The sequence below is a fragment of the Pipra filicauda genome, unplaced genomic scaffold, assembly GCF_003945595.2.
Source record: "Pipra filicauda isolate LSUMZ 115617 unplaced genomic scaffold, ASM394559v2 scaffold401_size638136_pilon, whole genome shotgun sequence".
NCBI classification, from domain to species: Eukaryota; Metazoa; Chordata; class Aves; order Passeriformes; family Pipridae; genus Pipra; species Pipra filicauda.
In genome coordinates this window covers 363,277-383,543 of record NW_024104534.1, presented here as the reverse complement: position 1 = coordinate 383,543, position 20,267 = coordinate 363,277, and the positions used below count along the sequence as shown (strand labels likewise).

The 20,267-nt window shown below is 43.4% G+C and overlaps 1 long non-coding RNA gene and 1 pseudogene across 1 annotated transcript in view; one reads left to right on the top strand and one right to left on the bottom strand.

Moving 5' to 3' along the window:
* LOC120324032 overlaps positions 1-20,267 on the bottom strand; it is a 51,270-nt gene that overhangs the window by 18,300 nt on the left and 12,703 nt on the right. The gene's annotated exons all lie outside the window — the stretch shown is intronic.
* Positions 403-20,267, top strand: part of LOC114002584 — a 33,216-nt pseudogene continuing 13,351 nt past the window's right edge.

The window sequence follows — 20,267 nt, the reverse complement described above, 5'->3', positions numbered from 1 at the left end:
AACTTACAGATCTTACTTGCATCTAAAGTTTTGTCTAATGAAACAATCTCAGTGGCCCTGTGTGTGGCTTTGAGAAGGATGTGGCTGTGCAGCTTTCTGAGTAGCAGATGAAGATAGAACAGGCCAGCTTTTGAAGACTTCTAGCTTGATATTCTCTCTGCCCTCTCTTGGGCACACAGGCATCCCATCTAAGGGGGATGTCTCCAAAGATAATACACCTCTGTCTACAAAAGGAACTTTCTTTATTAACACTTCTTCAGCAGATACTTAAAACTGAGGCAGAAGTTAAGTGCCTGATTAGCCCTCCTCTGTCTATTAGTCACTCAGCATGACTGGATAAATATAAATTACAAATGCACAGGCACTGATGCTTTTCTGTGTTCTTCCAGAGAAACTGCAGCCATGAGCTCGGATGCAGAGATGGCAGTCTTTGGAGAAGCTGCTCCCTATTTACGGAAGACGGAGAAGGAGAGAATTGAAGCCCAGAATCGCCCATTTGATGCTAAGAGAGCCTGTTTTGTAGTGGATGATAAGCAAATGTATGTGAAAGCTACCATACAGAGCAGAGAAGGTGGCAAAGTCACAGTTAAAACATCTGACGACACGGTAGGTGATACCAACTGTAACTCATACGTGATCATTCAGTTGAGGTAGTTCCCTGTTTCAGATTTCTCCTCCTCTTGTTCCCTTCTATTTTTGTCAGACTGTGACTGTAAAGGATGATGAAGTCTTTCCCATGAACCCTCCCAAATTTGATAAAATCGAGGACATGGTCATGATGACCCACCTCCACGAACCCGCTGTGCTGTACAACCTCAAAGAGCGTTACGCAGCCTGGATGATCTACGTAAGTGGCAGCAGCAGCTTCCTTTGGGCAGCGGGAGGAACTGCTCTGCCAGGCCCAGGGGAAGCCAACGTGCTGTGTCCCTTCCTCGCAGACCTACTCGGGTCTCTTCTGCGTCACTGTCAACCCCTACAAGTGGCTGCCCGTGTACAGCCCGGAGGTGGTGGCTGGCTACCGAGGCAAGAAGCGCCAGGAGGCCCCTCCACACATCTTCTCCATCTCTGACAACGCCTATCAGTTCATGCTGACTGGTGAGTCTTTTGGCAAGAGTGGAAAAACCTGATATGCATTTGGTCAAGGAACACTTGATATTTTAGGCCTCTTAGAGTCTACTCAGTGGTCCCATAGTCCTCCAGCACAACTCAAGATCAGACTGCCTGTGACATCTTAGTGACCTCTGAGCTGTCAGATAATGAAGGAAAAGCAGTAGCTGGCTGTATGGCTTTGTGCCACCTCTCCTTGTAAGGAACATAAAGAAATGGTAAAGAAGAAACACAGCAAACAATTTGATTTCAAGTAAATAAGCCAAGGTCTATATATAAAAAACCCAAAGATTAAGTGGGAAGCCTTATAAACAATCATTGCTTGAAGTTAAATGTTGAGCTGCTTCACCTTTTCTGAACAAAAAGAAATCCAGATGCACACTAATGCAGAATTTACCTTATCATTTAACAGTGATAAATACAGATACAATATAGTTCTTTCCCTTGAAGTGAGTTAGTTGTATCAGAGGAACAGAAGCCCTCCACATCTCATTTGAACAGCTCTTTCTGCGATTTTGATTTCAGATCATCACAACCAGTCAGTCCTTATCACGTGAGTATATTTTGGTATGAGTGACAAAGTTGACAGAAAAGTGAAAATATTTCCTGTAATAATTAATATTTTTACTTCAACAGCGGAGAATCTGGTGCAGGGAAGACTGTGAACACAAAGCGTGTCATCCAGTACTTTGCAACAATTGCAGTTACTGGTGAGAAGAAGAAAGATCCACAGCCCGGCAAAATGCAGGTATGACATCAGCTCCCCCTTCTAGCATTTGCCCACACTGTGCCCACAGAGCAAAAAGTACCAATGTGTATTTTGGGGCTGCAGGACTGTCAAAAGCCAGAAAGTGTGTGCAGCTTAGTCAGGATGCACAACCTGAGCATACCTACTCTTGCTTACCCCTGCTACCCAGCCTCCATCCCTCTGAACTCTACTTATAAGACCATTTTGTCAACGTAGGAAAGGCCGAAGCCTCAGTTTCTCTCCAGTCTCCATTTACACACAGGAGTCTTCACCAGGGAGAGAAAGACAGTGTTAGACAGCAACTTTCGCTGTGCTGTCCATCTATGTACCTATCCATCAGCATCCTCTGAGATCAGCCACATCCACAGCACTTGAGTGGCTGCAGGTGTAGAGAGAGCAGTCAGTTCCCACTGACACATAGTTGTGTCATTCCCGGGCCTTGGTTCATTCCTTTTGACAAGGGAAGTACAGGAACTCTGGACTCCAGAGTGATTGTGCTGAAGTTAAGAATCATTTCAATTGCATCAGGTGGTAGTTTCCACTGTCTTGTTTTCCTGCCTGCAGTCAATGGAACAGCCCTGAAGGGCAGCATAAGAAAAGGGACAGATTTGGGACAGCTGGGACTACTTGCCTGACAGTTAGAAAGTAACCTCAGAAAGAATCCTTGTAAGAAAGCAAGCACAGCTGCTGCAATCTGAGCCCACTGGTACATTTGCAAGGCTTCATTCCCCTGCACCGAGCAAGCAACAAACACCCTTATGGCACAAGTGTATGACCCCACAGCCTGTGAGATGGTATGTGCATCAAAGGGGGTGACACGTGTCAGCATATTATTTGAGTACCCAAGGACATAGCAGAACTTAAGGAGATTCCAAGGCTGAATGTTCTTTTTGCACTCAAAGACAGGTGTCTGTGACTGATGGGTTGTTATGGCCAAGGCAAGTTCATCACAAGAAGTCTTTCCATCAGCAGCATGTTAGAATCTCCTGGGCTCAGCTTTCATCAGCTGCTCACTATGCCAGGACTGATCTCAGAAAAGCTTTGAGACAGCTGAGAGATGTGCAGACCATGTCTGATATAAGGAATATCACCTAGCTCTCAGACTGACAGCAACCTGTTCTGCCCTCTTCTGAGTTAATTCACAGAATACTCTATTTTTTTTTAGTATTCCAATCTCGGTGACAATAGTACGTGCCTCTTCATAAGAACATTAAATAAAACACTCAGGTTATCGTTCTTTGTAGCCCAGCATTCTATCACAGATAGAGGCTGAAATCAGATGCTAGGCAAGGGTATAGGAATAAGGGATGCATGTAACAGCATTTCCCCAGAATACTGCCTCAGCCTCCAGCACATCATCACACAGGACTCCAGAATGAACTTGTGTAAAGAATTGCCATGTCTTCTTCCATGCTGTTATCCACTTACAATTCTCCCATGGTAGTTCCCTGGTTAATAGCTGCGCACTAAAAAGAGGTTTGATGTTGGTGTAGTCATCTGCACTGACACAAGAGCGAAAAAGGAGCACGAGACGACGAGTAATCGTAAGCGCATGCTGCAGGCGACGCGAAGCGACCACGTCGCAGCATAGCCGCCCGCGCGACCGTCTCTAGCCTCTCCGCGCCCTTCTCCTCGCCGCGCATTCGCCGCGCCGCGCCGATGCAGTGCCGCGCCGGCGCCGCGCAGCTCCGGCCGCGACGAGCCTTCCTCTCCCTCGCCCCCGCTCGTGGTGTTGTGGGTGTGATTCCCAGAGCAACTTTGGACGCTGTCGCCCTGAGCCATCTTCGCAGTTCTCCCCTCTCCCTCTCGTCTTTTTTCTCCCTCCGCCCCCCTCCCTCTCCTCTCCTCTTCTCTCCTCTCCTCCCCTCTCCTCTCCTCGCCTCTCCTCTCCCTCTCCCTCTCCCTCTCCCTCTCCCTCTCCCTCTCCCTCTCCCTGAGAAAGTTCACTTAGAAAGCTGAAAGGCCATTACTCTATGGATTTAGGATTTTTTTATCGGAAAAAAAAAAAGATACAGAGCTTCATATTCTACTGTGTTGCCTTAATTCTATAGTGTCCATCTTCACGGTGAACTAACAAAAACTAATTTAAACCTGCTGTGCCATCTGCAGACAGTGCTGAGAACGGCACTCCCTCTCCACTGCAACTTGTTCAAGGCTGCACTGAGCAGTACACTCACAAAGATGCAGTAACTGCAGCAGTGCCGCTCCTCTTTCATCTGGATAAAAACCGATTTATCTTTTTTTCTCATTCTTTTTTTCCATATGTTTCAGAAATTATCCCTGGCAACACTTTCATGCCGTGACTATGTAGGATCAATCATGACTTTGCTAGAGACACTCTAGTGCCTGTAGCACTAATGCCTGTAGCAATAGTGTGACTAAGCACACCAGTGACTCTGCTTCCTGGACTGTATCTCACAAAAAAGGAGAGACATAATGTCACAGAAGCTTTTTTTTTCCACCCATATTTTTGCAGTTAGCAAAGAGAGATACAATAGAGTATCAAAACTTTACATGTTGAACATTCCTTCAGAAGTAACACGGGGGGGGGAGGAAATCAAAGAGTCCCTGTTCTCTACTTATCTAAGTTTGGTGTTTGAGTGTCAGGCTTTGTCCATGTCTCACTGTTTTCAAAGCATTCTGAGAGATGTATTGCTGCATCCTGAAAGGCTGCTGTTGTTTGAATGCAATTGCAAAACTTCACATTCTCTTGGTAGATGCTTCCTACCAAAGGATGTACCTCTTTCTGTGTGTCCTGGGCTCAAATAACCTTAAAAAAAATTTCCAGAATCTTCACATTTTCTTTAGCTGTCACGGCCCTGAGCTGCACTGCAGTGACTCTGTATGTGATATCCAACATCTGATATCAGGTACAAGAAGCAAATAAAACACAGATCTTTCTTTCAGCAGTCTTCACTTTGAAACCAATGGCAATATTCATGAGTGTTGGCTGATGAGTGCTTAAAAACTCTGCTAATTTTTAGGTTAAAATCACATGTGATGTGTAAAAATTTTCTGTTTGTAATATCTCTTTTGCAATATTCATTATTAACCAGTAGTAAAGTTGGTAAGAAGCATTTTGTCCTGTAACTAGGGAACTCTGGAGGATCAGATCATCCAGGCCAACCCACTGTTGGAGGCTTTTGGCAATGCCAAGACTGTGAGGAATGACAACTCCTCACGCTTTGTGAGTTCCTTTCAGATTTGTTGGAATACAGATATTTAATACAAGTCTCATTCATTGATTGTCATAACCAATGGGTTGATCTCCACTAGGGAAAATTCATCCGGATTCACTTTGGAGCAACTGGCAAGCTGGCCTCTGCGGATATTGAAACCTGTGAGTTGGAGCAAGTCAGTGCAAGCAGAACTTGTGCACTTACAATCTCAAATTTATCAGGACACTAATGGCACCTCTCTTTTGGTTAGATCTCCTGGAGAAATCCAGAGTGACTTTTCAGCTGGCCTGTGAAAGGAGCTACCATATTTTTTACCAGATAATGTCCAACAAGAAACCAGAGCTCATTGGTGAGTGCTAGCAGTGCTGGACTTGGCTCAGTGAGCGCTTTCTCTTTCTACTGTGACCTGCCCCACTACCACTAAAGGTGCCCATATACCTGCAGATCTCCTCCTTATCACCACCAACCCCTATGACTTCCCCTACGTGAGCCAAGGAGAAATCAAAGTTGCCAGTATTGACGACAGTGAGGAGCTGCTGGCAACAGATGTGAGTTCAGCCGAGCACCCTCCACCAGCACAGCAGCCAGGCAGGCCTGGCCAGCTGGGGCCCAGTGCCTACATCCCAGTGCTGCGGGACTGGGATGGTGCTGGACGCTCGGTGTGGGCAGGGAGAGAAACCCCACCTGTGCATCAGCCTTTGTGCTTTCCCAATTTGCCCATTGCCTCTGCAGAACGCCGCCGACATCCTGGGCTTCAGCACCGATGAGAAGGAGGGGATGTACAAGCTGACAGGGGCTGTCATGCACTATGGGAACATGAAATTCAAGCAGAAGCAGCGGGAGGAGCAGGCAGAGCCAGACAACACAGAAGGTAGAGCTGACTGCAGAGTTTGCTTGTGACCTGCTCCAGGAGAGAGCTAGTAACACAGTCCCATAAAGTGCCCAACACTTTGAAAGATATTTTCCCTTCCAGAAAATAGTTTTTTTAGGTTTATTGCAAGTTCCACAAAGTCAATGATTTAATTTATGCTCTACAAGGAAACAGAGAGACATAAAGCTTAAGCATTGCTGCAGGCTTCCAGGCATGGAACAGAAGTGAGCTGCAGCTTATACATTGCCTTTGGAGCAGGGAGAATATTCTCCTTTGGACTGGAGAGGAGCTTCTCTTGACAATAGGTGCATTTGAGTAGTGCCAAAAGTAGACTTCTTGTGACAGAAACATCCCAGCAGACCACAACACCTTTCTTTGTCTCTTTTGAATGCATTTGCTGTCTCTAATCCTAGTGGCTGACAAAGCTGCCTACCTGATGGGTCTGAATTCTGCTGATTTGCTCAAGGCTTTATGCTATCCCAGGGTGAAAGTCGGGAATGAATATGTAACTAAAGGGCAAAATGTCCAACAGGTACATAAACACCTGATCAGTTTCTCAATTTCTTCACACAGTTCTTTCAACTTCAAAGCTAACTCAACAGTTGTAACTGCCATGGCTGCACTTCTTACAGGTGTACAACTCAGTGGGTGCATTGGCTAAATCAGTCTATGAGAAGATGTTCCTGTGGATGGTTGTTCGTATTAACCAACAGCTGGATACGAAGCAGCCCAGGGAGTACTTCATTGGTGTCCTGGACATTGCTGGCTTTGAAATTTTTGATGTGAGTCACCTTAGGTACACTTGCCTATTGAGGACTGCTTGAAACTAACTGGCTTTTCTTTATATTTTGAATTTGCAGTTCAACAGCCTGGAGCAGCTGTGCATCAACTTCACCAATGAGAAACTGCAGCAGTTCTTCAACCACCACATGTTTGTGCTGGAGCAGGAGGAGTACAAGAAGGAGGGAATTGACTGGGAGTTCATTGACTTTGGGATGGACCTGGCTGCCTGCATTGAGCTCATTGAGAAGGTAGAAGTAATCTTTTCATTGTAGGAGAACACACTTCTTTTATGATCATTTATTTTAGTCCAGTAATTCTTGATCAATTGACAAATTACTATTGAACTACCCTCTCACATCAGAAGAGGTAGCTTATAAAACCAAAGCTTTTGGAGTAATGGGCTGCCTCCGCCCAAACAATGATTTCCTGAAGAGCATTGCTGGGTTGGAAGGGAGAGGGGCTACACAATGTTAATTTGGAGCCTTTAATGACTGCCTTTAACAGTAAGGTGAACCTCAACCCTTACTCCTTGCAATAATGGCTCCCCTCCCCAACCCTTATTTGCTTCATGTATTCATGTTTCTCCCAGCCCATGGGCATCTTTTCCATCCTGGAAGAGGAGTGCATGTTCCCCAAGGCAACTGACACCTCTTTCAAGAACAAGCTCTATGACCAGCACCTGGGCAAGTCCAACAACTTCCAGAAGCCCAAGCCTGCCAAAGGCAAGGCTGAGGCCCACTTCTCCCTGGTGCACTACGCTGGCACAGTGGACTACAACATCTGTGGCTGGCTTGACAAGAACAAGGACCCTCTGAATGAAAGTGTCGTGGGGCTGTATCAGAAATCATCCTTGAAGCTGCTGTCCTTCCTTTTTTCTAATTATGCTGCTGCAGAAACAGGTAAGTGATTTTTCAGTGATGACCAATAAGGCAAGAATCAACTAAAGTCTCCTCTCTTGATATACCGTAGGCTACCATCCCCTAATGTGGCCTTGTTCTGGTGTCTATCCAAATATGCCAACACTAAGACACCAGCTGTGCTGCAGAGAAGTAAAGTGTAGCAAGTCTGACGCCAAGTGACAGGAGGTGTATGTTTCCTGACTGCATTGTGAATCACATCATGTTTACCCAGCCACTAGACAGGTGCCAAATACATGTGCAGTGTGCAAGCACTTTATAGTCTTTGAAGACAGAGTTTTGTTTCTTGAGGTGAGCTGGAAGAACTAAAAGGAGACCTTGGAACTATTTCATATCCAGCTGAGCAGTCCTGGTTTTGCAAGGGAAAATGAGAGACAGGAAATATAATTTAGAAGTTCTCTATGGGCATAAGAAAGCAGTCCAATATCTTGCCTTTTTTTTTGTTTTAGAAGACTATCAAGTCAGACAGTCAGTAAGCATTACCAAAAATGGCCACCCAGATTTCTACAACAAAATCCCAATATTCTGGCAGCCTGGATGCTGAGCAAAAAGTCAGGCACAGGTACAGCAGGGTTTGAGACTCAAGACAACAGTGCATGGAGGCTTCCCTGGGGACAGCTTGGCTGACATACAGTGTGCCTGAGCGAGCCCCTAGGGGATACTGGGGACGAGTCAGCTCTGAACCTTGCAGGTACCATCAGTATCAGGAAGACAAGAACACAGGTTGTACAGATAAAATTTTGGATAAGGTGTGAAATTCAGAGCAGAAAGATTCCATTAAATCTCAATTTAATTGGCTTCAAGGGTGTAGCAAATATGGAAAGACAAGTGAGATGCTTGGACTTGAATTCCTGAGACTTGGACTTGAATTCCTGAGTCTATAATTTGCTTCCCATCTCGGGTCTGCCATAACTCAGAATAGAACTGTATTCTTCACCTGGAACATTGGATTAGCAGATTTTTCTAAAGAAGACTTCACTGCACTAATAAATGAATGTCCACTGCTGAGTCACATTCTTGTGGTCTTTCACCTAATCAAAAAAAAATTTAAAAATGGGGCTATGGGTAACAGTAAAAGCAATGTGACTAGTAGCACAGAGTACACTGTTAGAAAACTTATGTCAGGCCGCACTGTTCCATACCAGCAAAGCCGTATACACTGTGGTGCAACATAAATCTTACATTGAAATCTAATACACCATACACTGATCAACAACTAGCTAGCACTGGTTCGCTAAACTCTCATGTAGCAATGTTTCAGTATTTAAAATTAGAGTAATTTTATCAGCCTATGGCCAAAGACAGAAAGGTGAGGCCTACAAAACGTACTGCTAATTCTAACTGTTCACCTCCCATCTACTTCTTCCAAGGTGATAGTGCTGGTGGTGGCAAGAAAGGTGCTAAGAAGAAAGGAGGTTCTTTCCAGACAGTGTCTGCTGTGTTCAGAGTATGTGCATTTCCTTTTATATGAACCATGATTCCACAAAATGATCTGAGGGCTAGAACATCTGTCCTTTAAAGAAAGCTGAGAGTTGGGGTTGCTCAGCCTGGGGAAGAGAAGATTCCAGGGACACTTTATTCTGGATTTTCAACATATAATGGAGCTTATCAGAATGACAGAGAAAGACTTTTTTACCAGGGGCTGTAGTGGCAGAACAAAAGGCAATGATTTTAAACTGGAAGAGGATAAGTTTAAATTGGATAGAAGGAAGATATTTTTTTTACTATCAGGGTGGTAAGGCACTGGCACAGGGTGCCCAGAGAAGCTGTGGCTGCCCCTGGATCCCTGGAAGTGTCCAAGGCCAGGTTGGATGGGGTTTGGAACAACCTCGGATAGTGGACAATGTCCCTGCCTAGGACAGTGATGTTGGTCTTGATGACCTTCAAAGGCCCCTTCCAATCCAAACCATTCTGTGATTCTATAACTCCTTGACATTTGAATAAGAATGCAAAAGCTCTGTAGCTTGAAGCTGAAACCCTTGTTTTGTGCTATCACAGGAAAATCTAAACAAGTTGATGACTAACCTGAGAAGCACCCATCCTCATTTTGTGCGTTGCCTGGTTCCTAATGAGACCAAGACACCCGGTAAGTCCATCATTATACTCTGAAATGTGAGACTGATGGGAAATAGCCTGCTTAGCTTCCAAACCAACTTCTGAACAGCTTCCTTTGCATGTGAAGTCCTTGTGGGGGTTGGCCTGCGAGACAGTAACCAATGGAACTTTCTTGTGTTGTCTACTGTGACTGTAAAATTTTGGTCCACACTTACCCATCTTTACTAATGTGTGTACAGAACTGAAGGTGATAAAGATGGGCTTGATTACAACTGATAAAATTGTCTATTGTGGGTAACAGCGTTAGAAAATCCCTGACAAATGCCTAGTTTAAGGGACCACTGTATCATTCAGAACTGTTGGGTTCAGCCCAAGACCACTTAACAGTTCCTAATTATCCAGTGTTAGGATCTGATTCACTGAACAGGAGAACTGTCAAAGAAATCATATGTCATTTGTAGAATTCTATGTACAAGCTGCTGTGTGCTGCTAGCACTTGGAAAGCATTTTGATATAAAGTTACTTTTTTTTAACTCACAAATTAGTTTCTGAGAACAGTCAAGTTTGGGAGTATTGTCATGTGGTTCAATAAATTGAAGTACTTGCAAAGAGTTTGCCAGGGTGAGTTATAGGAGCCTAACCATTATGAGACCTGATAGTGTTAGAATGATAAGGTAGACACTGTTAGAATGTAGTGGATGCAACAGGAGTAGCCCGAAACAGGAGCTTAGCATCTGCTCAGGAAACAAAAAATGAATTTGAGAATATCTACCTTTCTTGTTTATGTCTCTCTTTGTAACCCTGAACACCACAAGCAGGTTTAAGCAACACACGTGTAACATTCACATTTCAGATGTTCATACAAACTCAGTGGAGAGAAGCTGGCCTTTTAAATTGGCATTTTAAGGTATGACTCATCTGGCTGCTTATATACATCTATCTTAGGATGAGATGAATCACATTCTAGAAGAAACTGTTTCACTCCACTGACTACAAATGAGCCCTAATGGAAATGCCCACACTTCATATCCAAAAGTGAAGAAAGAGGAATCCCACTGGGGTCTTGACAGGCAAGAAGGTGCAAGGAGGGAATTAAGGAAACCAACCACAATAGAAAAGCATATTTGAATGGATGATGGTGCCAGATATGGCTATCATTTTAATGTTGGGTTGGTTGTTTTGACAGATGTGACTCAAAGGGAATCTTGACTTTTGCCTTTTAAAAGAAAAGTAGTACTATCTGATTCAAATTAGGGATGGTGACATGAAGGAAAGAAAACTGGACATCTTCTGATTTTTACCTGTTTTTAGTCTGCTTATGATTGACTTCTCTAACAGCTTCTTTGGGTAAAACTTTATTGATTACACAGAAAAGATAAAGTTAAGTGTATGGACCATTCTGTAATAATGAAGCTGGTGGGAATTTCTACATAACAAAGTGATTCTGAGAGTTTATTCTGCCAGTTGTACTTTGTAATACACTTGATTATTATATTCAATAGATCTTTTAGCAGAAGGAACTTTATTCCATTTTTAAAGTCCACAGAAGGACTAAGAGCTTTAAGTAACCTATTTCTCCACTCCTGTGTGGGAATCTAGCTGTAAAATCTTAAAGAACATGAAGAACCAATTGTCCGGAGGGCACTACACTACGCGGTGCCATCTTTGCCTACATCTAGTGAGAAGGCTGATGCTGTTGAAGATTTTTCAGCTGGTCTCCTAAAGCACTGTCATACCATTTTTAAAAAATGTGGCCTTATGCTTTTACACAGGCACTGGTAGCCCTCACATTCTTGGTAAAGCTCAGTGAAGCAACTCTCTGCAACTTATATGAATTGAAGGCATGTTCTGTCTGCACTTCCTGCATCTTTAACCAAGAGCTGCTTGAATTTTATTAAAAAAAAAAAGAAAGGTCATTCTGGAATGCTAATACATATGAAGATTTTTTGGAAGCAAAAGGGAATTATGATGGATGTATTTTGTTTAAGGTGAAATGGACCATTATCTGGTGATGCATCAGCTGCGGTGCAATGGGGTTCTAGAAGGCATCCGAATTTGCAGGAAGGGTTTTCCAAGCAGAATCCTTTATGCGGACTTTAAGCAACGGTAGGTCTTCAGTTATTACTGCCTGTTAAGATAAGGCCTGAGTAAACACACAGCTCAGGTGACATGATGGGAGAGACACCCTCTGAATCAGACTAGATCAGTGGCATTGGAGGGAACCAAGTTGTTAATACTGTCAGAGGTCACTCCAGCGTTTCCCTCTCTGACCAGACTAGAGATTTCTTGATACGTCAGAACCAGTAGAATTTCTAAACTGAAGGCAATGTCCTATGATTCAAAGAGATGCAAAACAATTGCAGTGTAAAGAATAAAGTGCCATTATAGGCTGCTCTTTGAAGTCTCACAGAGTGCAGATACAATATCAATACATGTCAGTGCAGCTTCCTCTCACCCCACTGACTGAGCATTCAGAAACCCAAGGCTTTGCCGGTGCCGTGTCCCTGGCCTGCATCCTGCGCCTTGTTTTCCTCGTCTTTAAAACGGAGACAACTAAACAGGTTCGTGTGGGCTCAGTTGCTATAAAGTGCTAAATCAGAACTGACTGCTGTTATAATTAAATGTAACAGTAGAATCTTCTATGCTGCACTGGTGTGAAAAGGACCCAAGATCTCTCTGAAAATGCCCTCACCCTGATATTTAGTAAGGGATTAGCTGGTCTCAACTGTCAAATCTCAATTTGATGTGATAGATGAAGGAATCTATCGATAATGGCTGTGGTCCAGAATGACAAAGTACTTTAGGAATGACAATGGAAGCCTAAAATGGAGAATAAACTCACCGCACTATTATCCTTGTTGTGATTTTACATATTTTTTTCAAGGTAGACTTGAGAATAAGAAGTGCTCCCATGTACAGTCACAAATCCATACTGATGTATCTGAGAAACCCCTTTAGAAGGATTAGGTGGTCCTGTCTATGACACAGGATTACCTTAATCATTAAGTTACCTTGCAAAATGCTAAGACTGCTGTTAGCATTTAGAAAACAATACTGTGTCATTTTCAGTCCACTCAAGGATTCATTGGTACAACTGTAGAGGCTGTGAGATGTGCAAGATCTGCATTCTCTTTGCAATATAGTTGATTTTTGTCAGTAATTTTAATTCATCTTCAACTCTGAGTAGCATTCCTCTGATTAACAAAACAAGTTGAGAAGAGGTTGACTAGTTCTCACTAATTTCTTCCTAATTGGATCTGCAGACACTTTTAAGTATGTGCCTTAATTTTATATGTAACACCATACACACCCAACAGATTCCTCTATAGATGTGTCCCCTTTTCATCACGTTCTGTTTAGCCAGCAAACACGGTCTAGATTTCAGATGACATATTCAGCTGCTTTGAGATAGCTCAGTTTCCGTATATTTCATGCTATACAATGAATCCTATTTTCCTCACCCTGTTTGCAACCAATTCTTGCAACCTTTCTCATTATAGGTACAAGATCCTTAATGCCTCAGCCATTCCAGAAGGCCAATTCACTGACAGTAAAAAGGCTTCAGAAAAGCTTCTTTCCTCCATTGATGTTGACCACAACCAATACAAATTTGGCCACACCAAGGTAAAGCCCGTGTTGAAGAGTAGGTATAATTAATGGCAAAATATTTTGTTTGTTGAAAGTATTTATTGAATACAAAACCAGCCTTCATGATGATTATAAACAAAGTACACCACTAGCAAGAAGGAGTACAGAAAACTTGTCTGGTTCCTGTGTGAGAGGCAGTAATGCCAGCCCTCGGAAACACACTACCAGAATGATCCAGCATGGCTGCAACTAGATTTTCCCCTGCCAGTTGAACACATTTATATCAGTGCATGTTAGACAGGCTCAGACAAGTTTGGACAGTCCTATTTTTCAGGGGATTTAGGTACACAAAGTCTATCTTCCATATCCAAAGCAGTGTTAGGTGAGACACTGATTCTCTTGTCAGCACAACCAAGGCAGTGCTATCTCTGGACACAAACACAACCACCTCCACTACTAAACACACACAGAATCATAGAATGGTTTGGGTTGGAAGGGACCTTAAAGGTAATCTGGTTCCATCCCCTCTGCCATGGGCAGGGACACCTTCCACTAGACCAGGTTGCTCCAAGCCCTGTCCAACCTGGCCTCAAACACTTCCAGGGAAGGGACAGCCACAGCTTCCCTTGGGAACCTGTGTCAGTGTTTCATCATGCTCAGAGGAAAGAATTTCTTCCTAATATCTGCTCTAAAGCTACTCTTTTTCAATTTGAAGCCATTCCCCCCTTGTCCTGTCACTCCAGGCCCTTGTAAAAAGTCCTTCTCTATCTTTTTTGTAGGCTCCTTTCAGGTCCTGGAAGGCCACAATTAGGTTACCCAATTCTCTGAACCTTTCCTCAAAGCAGAGGTGTTCCACCCCTCTGATCATCTCAGTGTCTCCTCTGGCCTCTCTCCAAAAGTCGATGTCCTTCTTGTGCTGTTCCCCAGGGCTGGAGCAGCTTTGCAGGGGGGTCTCACCTGAGGGGCAGAGGGATAGAATCCCCCCCTCCCCTGCTGCCCACACTGTGGGATCAGCCCAGGGCATGGAGGGTTTCTGGGCTGGGCCATGTCCAGCCTCTCTCCCCCCAGCACCCCCAAGTCCTTCTCCCAGGGCTGGGCTCCATCTGTTCATCCCCCAGCCTGGATTGATCCCGGGGGTTGCTCCAACCCCAGTGCAGCACCAGCAGGTGGGTCTTGTTAGACTGCATGAAATTCCCATAGGCCACTGCTTGAGCTTGTCCAGATCCTTCTAGATGGCATCACCATGTATGCTTCTCAAGCCAGTTCTAAGAAAGTTACAGACCAATCTTGAGCCTGACAGAGAAGGGTAGAGTACAGCAAAGAGACAGAGTAGGATATAGTACTAAGTTGAAAGTTGACTATTTAATTTAATAACTATTGATGAGCTAGATCTTCGTGACCTACACTGGAGCAGGCAGTAAACAACACTGCAATAATGTGATTAGATCATACAGAGCGATCTGTCATGAATCACAGGAACACTGAGGATTTGAATACTGACACAAAATTTCTCCAGCTGTTAAACCTTTACTTTTCCAAAACTGACTTGTACTACCCTGCATCAGCTGTCAATAGCCACGTATCCACCTAAGCCTCAAACTATTTGACTCTCTTTTATGTTATAGGTGTTTTTCAAGGCAGGTCTTCTGGGACTCCTAGAAGAGATGAGAGATGAGAAGCTCGTGAGCCTGATCATTCACACACAAGCTATGTGCAGAGGGTACCTCATGAGAATTAAATTTAAAAAGATGAATGTAAAAAGGTAATATAAGAAAACACTAACGATTGTACTGTGTCAGACCAAGGGTCCATCAATGCAGTGTATGATCTCAGACAAAAAACTGTCATTGGAGAAGAACCTTAGAAAGTGGGAACAAAGCAATTATAAACTAACAGCTTCCTCACAACAGCCTCACAAATTCTAGCAGTGGCTGTTTAGCAATTAGATCATGCAGCTGGACCATGATACTTAGTATTTACTAGAAACCTTTTCTCCAGAAATGCACTTACTTACTTACTGTTTTCAACCTTTAAAGAACCCTGTGACAGAAACAGACAACTGAACAAGGGCTAAGGTTTGTCTGATTTGAACATGTCTCATCATTTCACTGGATCACATTGGTTTTGTAAGGAATGACATACAACCACTCTGCTCTACTTTTCTTTAATTTCCTTTCCTGGCTCCATCATCTAAGATGAACAATTCTACCTTGTACAGAGAAGGTACTTCATCCTTTCAATTCCCTACTTTCAGCTATTCCACATGCAAAATTTAGAGTGCAGGAGCGACAGCACTAGGCAAGTCAAGCAAACTTTCTCAAATGTTGTTGACAAGTGAAAGCTTTAGGGGGAGCAAGGCTTGCATAAATGTACAGGATGCTCTGCCAACCAGTTGCTTTTATTTGTAATACTGTGCAGCATATATTTAGCTCAGATGTTTCTTGAGCCACACATAGTTTCTAAGAATTCTCTGCAAGGATTTGTCTAATCTCCCTTTGAGCATCAACATCTTTTTGCATTCAATACCATTAAAAAGTTTCTTTTTTTTCAGTTTCTGTTAATAATTTCTAATATGACATTCGCTATTTTGAGTGACCCCAAAAGCATCAAGCTACTGTTTCCACAATTGACAGAAACTGCTAGATTTGTAATCTCAGCAGGAGTACTTCAAGGATTCAGTTTTCACTCTGGTATATACCTGAGCACTTGCATTTTCCTTGAGACTGAGGAAAGTCTCAGAGACTGCCAGCCAATATGCCAGAGAAGTTTGTCTGTTTTGGAGTATTTCTCCTTCATGTATCATGACATAGTTGTCATTCAAGTTACCAAACCAGCCATTCTGCAATAAGGGCCTAGAAATGACTCTTTAATAAAAGCAAGGGAGGTGACGAAGAAAAGTCTTATGCAAAAGTTCTTTGGGGTAAATGCTGATGCTTTGGGGTAAATAATGAGAGTATGTTTCCAGCTAAAGTCACACACTCTCATAAACTGTTTTCATGTGTTTTCAGAGAATCCATTTACATCATTCAGTACAACGTTCGTGTATACATGAATGTCAAACACTGGCCCTGGATGAAGCTGTTCTTCAAGATCAAGCCCTCGCTGAAGACTGCAGAGTCTGAGACGGAGACGGTCAGCGTGAAGGGGGGGGTTGGGAAAATCAAGGAGGAGTTTGCAAAGTCTGAGGCAAAAATGAAAGAACTGGAGGAAAAAATGGTGACCCTGTTGCAAGAGAAAAATGATCTGCAGCTTCAGGTCCAGTCTGTGAGTAACTTCCATTTTCAGATTCACCCCATTTCCTCTTACTCTGCTGCTCTTTCCCTTCCCTTTTCCATTGTCCTTCATAAACAGACATGCAAAAGGAACACTGCTTTGTATCTGGTCTTTTCACTTACATCTAAGCAAAGTGAGCACAAAGCACATAAATTAACACCAGTAGGAATACAGGAAGTTCCAACTGGACTCCTAGATAAATCCACTTTACCATTAAGCAATCACCAGTGGAAGAATCAGACGTCCCACAGTATATACAACGTGATCCTCACAGTGGTGTCTGATTCTGGATGAAATATATGCTGTTTCCACATCTGCTGATCATTAAATATGGAGCCAGGACAGGGGTGCTTTTCTGTCAGAGACAGGACTGAATCTGTGCAAACTGCTTTTCTCTGGAATACTGCTTGACAGAGACTGAAATTGCACATGTCAGCTTCTAATAGGTAATACCAAGGCCAAAGGCAGTCTGGTGCAAGTGGACCTGTCACTTGTTGGCATGTGCTTTTGAATCAGTTGAGTTTCAGCAAGAGTCCTGTATTGTTTCACATGTCAAAGCTTTTACCTGTATCTGCTAAACATCAGATTCATTATCTGAATCCTTCTTCAGAACTTAACCTCACTGAGTTTTCCGAGTTTCTTTGTACCTTTCCTGGTACTCAATGCTCTGTTCTCCCAAACCCACCCAGTTTACAAGCATTTGGGACTTCAATTTAACACCTTAATTCATAGAATTGTTGAGGTTGGAAAAGACCTGTAAGATCATCAAATAAGTCCATCAATAGTAAGTCCAGCACCGCCATGTTCAACCCTAAACCATGTCCCTAAGTGTCACATCCACACAAGTTTTGAACACCTCCAGAAATGGTGATTCTACCACTTCCCTGGGCAGTCTGTCCCAATGCTGACCACCCTTTCATTGAAGAAATTCTTCCTAAGATCCAGTCTAAACCTTCCCTGGTGCAACTTGAGGCTTGTTTCCTCTTGTCCTGTCACTTAGGAGCAAAGCCCAACCCTCCCTGGCTCCCCCCTCCTATCAGGGAGCTGGAGAGAGAAATAAGGTCCCCCCGAGCCTCCTTTTCTTCAGGCTGAGCCCCCCCAGGTCCCTCAGCTGCTCCTGGTGCTCCAGACCCTTTCCTAGCTCTATTCCCTTCTCTGGACATGCTCCAGCCCCTCAATGCCTTTCTTGTCGTGAGGGGCTCAAAACTGACCCCAGGATCTGAGATGCCTCAGCAGTGCCAGCACAGGGGTCAGTCACTGCCCTAGTCCTGTTGGCCACGCTATTGCTGACACGAGCCAGGTGCTCCTGGCCTTCATACTCATCTGGGCACACCTGGGCTCACATTAAGCTCCTGTCACTAACACCTTCAGGTCCTTTTCCAGCTTTCCAGCCCCTCTGCCCCTAGCCTGGAGCACTCCGTGGGGTTGTTGGGACCCAACAACAGGACCGGGCACTTGGCCTTGTTGAAGCTCACGCCTTGGCCCCTCGATCCAGCCTGTCAAGATCCCTCTGCAGAGCCTTCCTGCCCTCCAGCAGCTCAACACTCCCACACAACTTGATATCATCTGTGACCTTGCTGCAGGTGCCCTCTGTTGTCCTAGGAGACAGCAGATACCTGTTCTCGTATTCTGCCTAGAATACATCAAAGTAGCATTAATTTAGACAAAATTTTATCTGTTAATCATGTGTCACAAAATGTTAGCTATAGTGAAAGTTGCAGGCTACAATCTAGGTTGAGCTTGACCCTATCTTGGCTGAGAGATTAAAGAATGATGGGAACCAGATTAGGCTCATGTGAATAAACTGGGGAAAGACAGTCTGACATATCATTAGAGTTAAAGGAGCTTATTAAAGTCAGACTCATCTACTGTTCTATGAAAGTTGACTTTGAATGCTGTATGTTATACAAATCCACATCTAAGACCATGCTTCCATGATGGTAGTATTCCAGTTTTCTGCCCACCTATTTATTTCACTAATTCCTTGCAAGCTCCTTGTTACGACTGAACCCTGTGAGTCTACTGTATGGTATTGTAGTCAAACTATTTGACCAGCTAAAAGGAAGTGTCTCTACCATGGGATTATAGTCCACTTTTCTAGCCATGGCTGAACAGGATAATTTCCTCATGATTGAATCACAGGCATTACTGCCCTGACTTGTGCAATCAATTTTGTGGATATGGAACTTGAACTTGTTGCCTTTTGTCATTGTTATGATAAATATAATGAGCATTCAATATGTTCTGACAGGAGAGGGAAAATCTAGCTGATGCTGAAGAGAGATGTGAAGGACTCATTAAAAGTAAAATCCAGCTGGAAGCTAAAATTAAAGAACTGAATGAAAGATTGGAAGGTGAAGAGGAGACAAATGCTGAACTGACAGCAAAGAAGAGGAAACTTGAAGATGAGTGCTCTGAGCTGAAGAAAGATATTGATGATCTTGAAATGACTCTGGCCAAAGTGGAAAAGGAGAAGCATGCAACAGAGAATAAGGTGACAGAGAAATTGGGGAATTATTCTTCCCCAGACAGTTTTCAGAGACAGTTGTCAGTTTTGTGGAAAGTTGCAGTCATTCTTAAGTGTTCTGAACAGAAGTGAGATGTCCCCAAGGCATGGGTGAGAGGTATTCTCACTTAATCAGCTGCCAGAATTTTTTCTGTTAAAATTTTAATTTTTTCTTAGGAACGATGTATTTTCTGTGACAGTTCAAAAAGAGTTAAGAGGTTGTTATGGTGCTTTATAGAGAATTTTCATATTTGCCTATTTGCAGTCTTAAGGAATCAGTATATTTGTGTCTCCTGTGCATAATGGAGGACTATGATGCTTGTGAGCAACTCAGCATAGAACAGCTATGCTGGTTCTTTCTCACATGCACGAGAACTGATTTTGCAGATGTTAAATGTTTTCTTATGATGTATTTAAGAAGACCAGGTTTCAGCTAGGATATCCTTCCCTTCCATTGACCTGATGATACAACGAAAGTCCTTCCTGATTTGTGGTGTTCATACTGTCAGTGTAGCAAGGACGGTCTATATCAAGTGGTCATTAACTCATTTATCTCCCAGGAAATGCACATGTACATCTCTACAATCGATATGAAGAAACAGAATTGAGTTATATATGTTAGAATTCAAAAGTCCATGTGTGTGGGGACAGTGTTCTGCCCTGCTGTAGAAACAATGATGGCAGAGCTGTAGCTACAATGTTGAGTTCCCTCCACTGCCATTACTGAGATCAATACCAGATCTTGTTTGCAATTACAGATGTGTTGGACATTGCTACACTAATGCCTAGAGAAAATCTAGCTAGTGGTGGGTATTAGGATATCAGGGCCACTTCCACACTTAGCAGCATGGATTTTCCTTATCTTTACTGTCAGGCTTTCACATTCAAATGTGACAAATGGGAAGCAAGGATTAGGCAGGCTAATGCACAGACCTGATGCATTTGAGATAAGGTTGCTGATGTGCAAGGCTCTATTGAGTACAAGGAATTTCCAAGATAAAGCTAGCAGAGCCCAGTTAGAAGCCCCTCCCCTAAACATGTGAATGCTTGTTCCACAGGCATAAGGGTCTTTGTCACGTCATTGTGTTTCTTTCAGTTTTACAGAAAACTTAACATATCTTTGGTTATGCTTGCCACTTGATCATATCTTTTTAAATAACCTGACTTGCTGAGAATTTACAGCTGTTTTCGTAGCAAAATATCACATGCAGGAGAGACATTTCTTGAGCATGAGCAATTC